Genomic DNA, 9,794 nt, shown 5'->3' with positions numbered 1-9,794 from the left:
TGGGAGGACAAGAATTTTATATAGAAGCATCAAGAACTACTCAAGCGTTGAGGTCAACGCTTTTTGAAGGAGAGGGGCATGTTAGGCCCCTATACTACTAGTGTAACCCCTTATTGTTATTAGTATAACCCACTTATTATATTGATGTACCCATGTAGTGCCCATATTGTTACTATTATGCCACATAGAAGCCCACCATTGTTACTGTTGTGCCCTACACTATTATTGTTATGTAGGCTTTGATTGTATTGGGACCACTTAGACTCCTATATATAGAAAGGAGGTATTTTCATTTGTATCATCCAAGAATTGTTCATTTATGTAATGTAAAGGAGGTTGCCCCCTCGAAGAGGCTGAATTCTAAGGCGTGGATCTCTCTTTTCTATCTTTTTGTGAGCTGGTTTCATAACATATGGTGACCAACGAAAGCTTTATTTTAGCTTAAGTTGCTCCCCTAGAATCTTATCTGCCTCCTCCTAGGCTTCCCTTTTATTAAAGATAAAATGACCCAATTGATTTCTTATTTTGAGCTGTGCCTTTTTCTTAGCGTTGCAAAAGGGGATTAAGTCTGCATGGATAAACTGCCTGAAGTACTCCAGTGGAGATAGCCTCATGGGCACCAATTTGGGTAGCTTGTAGGGGCATAGTGCAGAGCCATATATTCTTATTTCAGTGTGATTCTGGTAAAAGTACCAATCACATATGCTGTAGTTTTTAGAGAGCTGTAAAATTCTCTGCATTTCACCAGAAAGTCTATCTGGAGGACTTGTCATCAGTAAAGAGTAGGCTGGATGTATGAATAGGTCAATGAACTCACAATAAGTATAAGGAGAGTTATAGACTATATGGAAGACTGGGGTCCAAAATATGACAGATCTCCTTTCTCCTTTTGCATCCAATTTCTTGACAGGGAACTGAAAACTATCTGTTTGATAGTATAAGAAGAGATGATATATATATGTTGTATACTTGAAAACCCCTTCTCTATCCAGGCTCATGAATTGCTCATGGATTTTATTAGCTATGAAGGTAGCAAAATCATACTTGACAGTAGGGGGCTGTCCTGGAGCAAAAATGGACATCAGAACCAAGGTAGTCTCATCAACAAACTCACTGGTTTTGAATCCTAAAATGTAGGATATCATGTCTACAATGAATCTCCCTGCCTCATTGAACCAAGAATGCAGATAAGGAGGAGGTTGTTGGGATGGCAATTTGGTTTCATAAATAATTGAGCAATTCTGGTTATCTCTGAACTGGGAAGTTTGACACCTTGGTCAAGCAAGAATCCCATGGAGAGAGGGGCTAGAGGCTGAGTTGGCTTAAAGTGCAGCATCTCATTTATGGATTGAGGAGTAATATAGAAGAGGACAGTCCCAGATGGGGACATGACTGCTCTTTGAGAAGGCTCATAATTGGCATGACATTGGTGAATGAGGTCAGGGAATACATTCACTGAAGGGAGGTAATACATGGGCATATTAGACTCCCAGATTCCAAATACATCAGCTTTGTTCCTGTAGCTGTTTCTGATCTCACAGAAGGCTTGGAGATGAGGCTTATCACCCACTAAATCATTAATTTGGAAATCCCTGTCAGCTAGGGGTAGCCATTCAAGTTCTTTATGTGGAGCATTCAAGGGGGCAACATTCAGGGCCACTGGAGCCTCCATTGCTCAACTGTCTATGTTTTTAATTGGAATTTGGGGTCTGTGCAGCAACAGGAAACAGAATACTGGCTCTGGGGTTTTTCTCAGGAAATTGCAGACTGAGCTTTTAATTAAAAATTGCTTCACTGGGTAAAATTTATAGTAAAAAACAAAGTTTGCAGAGTTTAGTCGGAAAGCTGGACAAAACAGTGGAAATGGTGCTCCTTTTGCAGGTGTTTTGACAAATTTAACTCAATAATTGGGTATTTTTAGGAAATTTTGCAGAGGGAAGTTAAAAAAAGGGGGCCTGGAAAGAAAACTTTGGTAAATTCCTGCTTTTATCAGCTCACTGCGTTTCTATCCGCAGCAGTTGAGTTTTTTGTGGAAAAATTGGACAAAACAAGCATGGTTGGGGCGTATTTTTCAAGGGTTATGGACCGAATTTGTTGGTTTTTTGAGTGGAATGCAGAGAAAATAAGCTTAAATTCAGCTTGATGGGCGCATTTGCAGAGGGAAACACAACTCACAGATTTTCTTTGAAAAATGGGTAAAACAGTGATGTTAATGCAGAGGTGTAGAGGCAACACTGTGATTCTTATTGGAATTTTGGTTCTGTGGGCAATTTTTATAGAAAAACTTGGAAAAACAGGGTTTATAAGCGGGTTTTGGGTAAATACCTGCTTTATAGACACCTGGTACGAAATGTAGGTTGAAGACTGAGCTGAGGGGCCGCGTTGTGGAGTGAATTTCAGTAGGTGGTGGCCTGTGGATCGAAAATGGTGTTTTGGACGTCGAAAACCATGCAGAGCTCGCGCAAAAAGAACAAAGAGAAATGGACCAACAACGACAATTAATGGATTTTTTGACAAAAATTTTGATTTGGCGGGTTTTTGGCGCGCTTTGGTTGGGTGACGTCAGCATGACGTCATCTTTGTCGGGTAGCGGGGGTACAGAAGGTGACCTGGCGCTGACGTGGCGGGCACGGCGGACGAAACAGTGACGAGGTGGCAGCTGACGTGGGCATTGACGTGGAGGTGACGTCATCGGGGGTTCCGCGGGGCGGTATATGGTATTCCCCGCACCGCTTTTGAACAAAGGTGGTTTCGGGCGGGGGGCATGCGATGGTAGCGGGTGAACGACACGCGTCCCGGAGTACGGCAGAAATACCGCTTTTCATCGGGCACTATCTATCGGACATCGGAGGGGTTCCGATATGGATGTGAGTCGTCCGATCTAGGGGATCGGATCCGACGGTTGACGGGACGAGGAGTTGGCGGGGAGGTACGGCGCGGGGACCCGCCGTATCATTTCACTGTTTTGTAAGGTTTTGCGGAGTATTACAGTGTATTGCAACTTTGGGTTTTCGGGTCGGTTATTTAATTAACCAAGTGTTAATTAAATCCCAAGTTTATACGTGCGTGGGGGGGGGTTTATAAGGTTCCAGGTGAACCTGTAATTCCCGAAATGCCATGTTTTATGGCTATAATCGCCGGGGCGGGATATTATAAAGTTTGGGGTTTTTTGTATGTATTTTATGTATAATAGGGGCTGGGGAAACATTATATGGGAGCTATACAATATAGTTAGGATGTTAATATGGTTTTGTGAATAAAAACGCTAAGCTTATAAGGTAAAAACTTAGGTTCTTAGGGAAATGAAAGTGAAATGGAATGATTATTTTTACACAAGAAATGTGGCTTGTTTTGGCTAAGCAAACATAGAGTTCCACTTAGTATTTCTCATAAAATGAAATGAAGTAGGACCACTGGGCAGATCCCAATGTTCTTGAGGGGATGTTAATAAGTGTTCTTGTGGAATTGAGGGGGGAAATTAGTCATGCTCCACCTGAATTACAACCACCTTGCTATGGTATTTGTGATATTCATGGGGTAGACCATATTTAACAAGACAAAATTGATCACCAACTTGCTTCTGCAACTTCCAACTGCTTACCCAACCTAATACACCTAGCATTTTTTCTTCTTTTGATTGGGTGCATTTGAACTAGAAAACCCTTTCTCCTTTGTTTTTCTTTTGACTGCCCTCCTATCTAAGTCTGCCCTTATCTCTTCCAGGGCTTAGATTTAGCTGTTGAGACCCTTTGCTTCTCTGCCTAACTAATGATCTGCCAAGCTTGAACTGTTGGAACAGATCTTATTCTCTAGTTCTATAACAAGAAATTTAAACATGGACTGGCCAAGATTGAGCTGTTTGACCATCCATCAAGTGTGACATAAGTCAGTGATTGCACATTCTGAACTTGTTTGCAAAAAATAGGACAATAGTGGCATTTTGACTAGCCACTTTCCTGGTCTTTTCTTTGGGGTTCATTTTCTTTCTCTCTTGACCATTTCATTCTTCTTGCCCTTTTATTTTTCTTTTAGGGCATACCCTCTTTACACTTTTTAAATTTTTGATTTTTTGAAAATATGGAACCTTTGCAGCATGTAAAGGATGATCATATTTGGCATTTCCACAATCAATCATGAAATATGACACCTATTTGTATAAGAACCTAACATCGGGATGCCATCAAGGAGCAGTACTACCTTGTCGAAAGCTATGACGATGAATACATAAAGTGGACCATGCTGCGGCAGGGAAGGGACGAAGACGTGCCGGAGTTCACCAATCTTTTCCATACCCTTCGCACAAAGTTGGGTATCAAGGATTCAGAGCATCATTTGATACTCAAATACCGCGGCTGCTTGCACAAGTACATCAAAGAAGAAATAGAATTCCTAAACATCTCCTCGCTAGGCACAACATACCGATATTCTGTCAAGGTCGAGCAGAAGTTTAAACAAAAGAAGCGAGACTTTGGATCTGCGAATCCGAAGCAAGGGAAAGGTGCCTTAAACCATAGAACAAAGGACAAAGCCAAGGCGGGGCAGCCCAAGACAACCTGCCAAAGCTACAAGCAAAGAACAGCGCTGAAAAGCCGAAAAAGGACATGGGAAAATGGTGTGAGTTCCATAAGAGCTCCACTCACAACACAAGTGAGTGTCGGGCCAAGCAGTCACTGGTGGCTGAGCTAAAGGTTTCAGAATCAGATGCATGTTCCGACTCTGAGTCAGAACCCGACAAGGGGAATGACAAAGGGAAGGAGATCATTAATGCGGATCCCAACGCCACTGTTGCTTCCGCCAAGATCCAGAAAAATGAACCGGAAGATCCAGAGGAGGAGGAGCATCTCTTCCACTCCCAGATGTGGGTAAAGGGCTCCCCACTACAGTTCATTGTCGATAGCGGGAGCCAAAAGAACCTCATATCGGTAGAGGTCGTGAACCGGTTGGGCTTACCGACCACAAAACATCCAAAACCATACACCATCGGGTGGCTTCACCAAGGACGGGATCTCCGGGTGAGCCAACAGTGTCGCCTTACATACAACATCAAGCCCTTCATGGATGAGGTTGATCAGCTGCTCATGTCCTAAGTGTCGTAAAATGCTCAAAATTTAAAGTGATTAGAACTGGTTCAAAGTTGAATGACTAGAAAGTTCTCGTCTTCCCGATTCCGGCGCCGCAAACGGTTTGAAAAACGGTCGCCGTATGAGGAAGTTATGGCAAAAAGAAGAATTTGTCCATAACATTAGAAATTTTAATTTAAAAAAAAATAAAAATTAAAAAAGGAATATTCCGCCTGGCACGAAATCCGAGGCAACCACCAAACATTAAATGTAACTGCAGTTAAGTTGGCGGAATTTTGGCAGGAGCGCCAAATTTGGCGGACCCGCCATAATTGGCGGAGCTATCTGGAGTTAACTAAAGTTAGCTGGAGTTTTTCTAGGGAAAAACTGGAGAAACTTTAAATGGCCATAACTTTGGCTAGGAAAGTCGGTTTTGGACGAATTTTTTATTTTTTTTATTTTGGGTCTCTTCGACCTTCTGAAGCCATTGGCACAGGTTTCACAACCATCTGAGGTCATTTGCAGGTGTTTTTGCTTCGTGGAAGCTTTCAGGGCCACCAGGGCCATTTCAGTGTTGGAGCTGTTTGGGGGCTATGTTCATCCATTTTTGGTGGTTCAAAAGCCTATGTCTGCTATTTTCGACCTTCTGAGTCTAATGGCAGAGGTTTCAGAACCAATTGAGGTCATCTTCACCTCAAAATTCTCCATGCAAGTTTAAAGGGCCACCAGGGCCAATTGGGGAAAGTACTATATAAGGTAAGTTGGCGGAAATTTGGCAAAAGCCTATGTCTGCTATTTTCGACCTTCTGAGTCTAATAGTAGAGGTTTCAGAACCAATTGAGGTCATCTTCACCTCAAAATTCTCTATTCAAGTTTAAAGGGCCACCAAGGCCAATTGGGGAAAGTACTGTATAAGGTACAAAATTCACTGTTTAGTGTTTGGGAAAGAGCATGTTTGGCTAATTCCTATCTTCTGATTCTGTATTTACAGTCAGATCTGTCCTTTGAGACACCCATATTCTTGTATTAGCCTTTGTAGCAATTTTAATATAAGAGGACAAGCCTAGTTGGAGGGGTTTGGTTCAGCAGATGTAGCCCAGAGGGCGGGGGGAACTGCTTTATCATTTTGATGTCTTTATTTGTTGAAGATGATATGCTAAACAAAACTGATATAAAGTATTAAACAACAAATAAATATAACTTGCATACACACATAATCACTTATTCAGCTACAGAAAGTTACTTGTCTTATTCCGCAAGACCTTAACCTTCAAGTATGTGTATGTCAAAGACTTCTAAGTGTTTACTTTGTTATTTCTTTAGGCGGAGCCTGTAGAGGGCCAGGTAGCCTCTGAAACTCATCCTCTTTTTAGAGGTGACATGTCTGGTGAATTCCCCTACAGTCTATCTCTGTATAAGAAATAAGAAGTTTATACATTTTTAGAGGTCATTTGGAGTGTCTAGCTAACAGTTGAAATTATTGAGAATGGATACCTTGAACCCTTAAACAAGTACATTCCATTTTCAGATCAGAGGTGTTGTGTGACATTGCTCCCCTTGAAGCTTGTGATATATTATTAGGACAACCATACTTGTGGAAGCGACATGGTGTGTATGAATCAAGGCCCCGTGTTGTTATTATTACATTGGGAAATAAGTTGTATAGGATACCAGAGGTAGCACCGCTTACCACAATCTCTTTGATTACTACAAAACAATGCAGTAAGCTCATTTCCAAAACCAGGAAATTTGTTTTCCTGATGATACGCCCTCAAGGAAAGAAGAAGACAGCGGCCACGGCCTCCAGACAGGTCCCCTCCGCACGACAACTACAGATGGACAAGGTCATGGAGGAGTACGAGGACATCTTCACCTGCCCCGCAGGGGTTCCTCTACACTGTCAGGTCAAGCACTCCATCGAGTTGATCCCCGATGCGCCGCTACCCAATGGACCAATTTATTGGCGCTCCATTCGGGAGAATGATGAAATCAAGAGGCAAATTCAGGAGCTTCTACAAAAAGGTCATATCCATCTGAGTTCATCGCCTTGTTGGAGCCCGATCGTGTTGGTACAGAAGAAGGATGGGACTTGGAGACTCTGTATTGACTATCGGGCGCATAACAAGATCACTGTCCATAATAGGTACACGATCCCGTGGATTGATGACCTCCTGGACCAACTAAAGGGGGCAAATTATTTCAGCAAGATCGATCTAAAGTCAGGATATCACCAGGTACCAATCAAACCCTCTGATGTGTGGAAGATTGCCTTCAAAGCCAAGGAGGGCCTTTTCGAATGGCTGGTTATGCCTTTTGGATTGAAGAATGCTCCTGCAACCTTCATGAGGCTAATGGATGACATCTCGCGGCCATTCACCAACTCATTTGTAGTGGTATACTTGGATGACATTCTGATCTTCAGCCGGAGTTGGGAAGAGCACCTCCAGCACATCCGACAAGTTCTCCAAACACTGCGGCAACACAAGCTATGTGCCAATTTGGAGAAATGCACTTTTGGCATGACCCAGGTTCAATATCTGGGATAGATTATTGATGAACAGGGGGTGCATGTGGATCCAGCCAAGATCCAAGTCATTCAGGATTGGCCATCCCCAACCACTTTGATAGAGCTCTGCAGCTTTCTAGGTCTTGCCAACTTCTACTGCAGGTTTTTGTTGGGGTTTTCTCATATCACTTGGCCCTTGAATCTAGTCACTAAGGGAGGAGCGAAAGCAAAATTCTTTTGTTCTAAATCTCAACAGAAGGCATTCATAGAGTTGAAAGATCGCCTCTGCACGGCACCAGTGCTCAAGTTACCAGATTTACAACAACCATTTGAGGTCAAGACAGATGCCTCTGACTATCCTATTGGGGCAGTTCTTACTCAACACGGGCATCCAGTGGCATATCATAGTGAAACACTTTCAGACACAGCCCGGAAGTATCCCACTTATGATAAAGAGATGTATTCCATTGTGCAGGCCTGCCCAAAATGTAAGCATTACATTTTGGGGAAGGAAACGGTCATCCACACAAACCACCGACCCCTGCAGTTCATACAGACCCAAGGGAAATTGCAGAATGATTGTCATCAGAAGTGGTCTACATACCTGCAACAGTTCCATTTGAATATCAAGTATAAGAAGGGTAGCACCAATAATGCTGCAGATTGCCTCAGTTGACCACTGATCATGGCGTTAACCACCATGCTCAACTCTTGTGGGCACAAGACTTCTGATTGGCCACTTCTCTACAAAAGCGACCCAGAATTCAGCCACACATACCAGACACTCTTAGAGGGTTGGCATGTTCCAGATTTTCACCTCAAGGATGCCCTGTTATGCCACCTGGGTCACCTTTGTGTTCCTTCAAGCGAGCGTGCCAAGATGATTTGGGAAGCACACTACAGTTGGGCTACTGGGCATTTCGGGGTCGAGAAAATGGTGGCAGTACTGCAAAAGTATTTCAATTGGCAAAATCTTCGACAGGATGTCGGGAAGTACATCAAATCATCTACTGCCTATGCCATTGCCAAACCGACCATCAAGAAGCAAGGCCTTTATACCCTGCTACCTACCCCTAGTCGACCTTGGGAATCCATCTCCATGGTTTACATGTCAGGCCTTCCTTCCACTAAGCATGGAAATGACTGTGTTTTTGTGGTATCGACAGGTTCTCGAAGATGGCCATTATGGCGGCCTGCAAGAAGAATATCACAACAAAAGCCACTGCTAAACTCTTCTTTGAATGAGTGTGGGTGCACTTTATGATTCCACAGTCTATCATCTCAGATCGTGACAGTCCGTTCCTCAGTACATTTTGGCCCAGTCTCTGGTCAATGTTGGACACCAAACTCACTAAGTCCATAGCCTTCCATCCTCAAACTGATGGCCAGACAGAGGTTTTCAATAGGATGATTGTACACATTCTGCGCATGTACAACTCAAAGCATCCACGCACATGGGACGAGAGCCTCCCTTATGTTCAGCGCAGCTATAACCGAGCTCTACATAGCTTGACTCGCCACAGCCCTTTTCAGGTGGGCTTGGGATTCCAGCCACTCTGCCCCATTGATGTGGTCATGCCACTTGCAGCTACTCACACAGATTTAGCTCATGTCCAGTCCGAAACAGACAAGGAAACCAGCTTCATTGAGCACATCCAACATATTCGCCAGTAGGTCCATGAAATTCTGGAGAAATCAAATGCCAAGTACAAGCAGCGACATGATCAACATCGGGTGCCACACAAGTTTCAGGTGGGCGACAAAGTCGGGCTGCATTTGCAGAAGGAACGCCTTACTGGAGCCTATCGGAAACTGAGACCAATCTGCTATGGTCCTTACACCATTACTAAGGCTGTGGGAGACAATGCATTTGAGCTCAACATTCCCCCATTCCTTGGCATGCACCCAGTGTTCAATGTGGACCGCCTTCGGCCTTACTTTCCACCATTGCTAGACACATCCGACATTGCAAAACAACTCACACCCACAGAATTAAATGCAGATTGCATAGGGCAAGCTGCAACTGATCGGATCATGGACACACAGATCAAGAACACTCACCAACAGAATATCCAATTGTATCAAGTTGTCAAAGCAGGCCAACTCCTTCACCAAGGCAAGGGGCTCACCAGGGACCAAGTTCAGCAAAAGTTTCCTCATCTCATGGAGGAACTCAATGCAATGGGGACCATTGCTTCCTAAGGGGGGAGGAATGATCTAGGTGGATA

This window comes from Pinus tabuliformis, chromosome 5_2 (genome assembly GCF_031772625.1).
Source record: "Pinus tabuliformis cultivar Carrire ecotype Pingquan chromosome 5_2, CPIR1, whole genome shotgun sequence".
Lineage (NCBI taxonomy): Eukaryota > Viridiplantae > Streptophyta > Pinopsida > Pinales > Pinaceae > Pinus > Pinus tabuliformis.
This window is presented reverse-complemented; position numbering follows the sequence as displayed.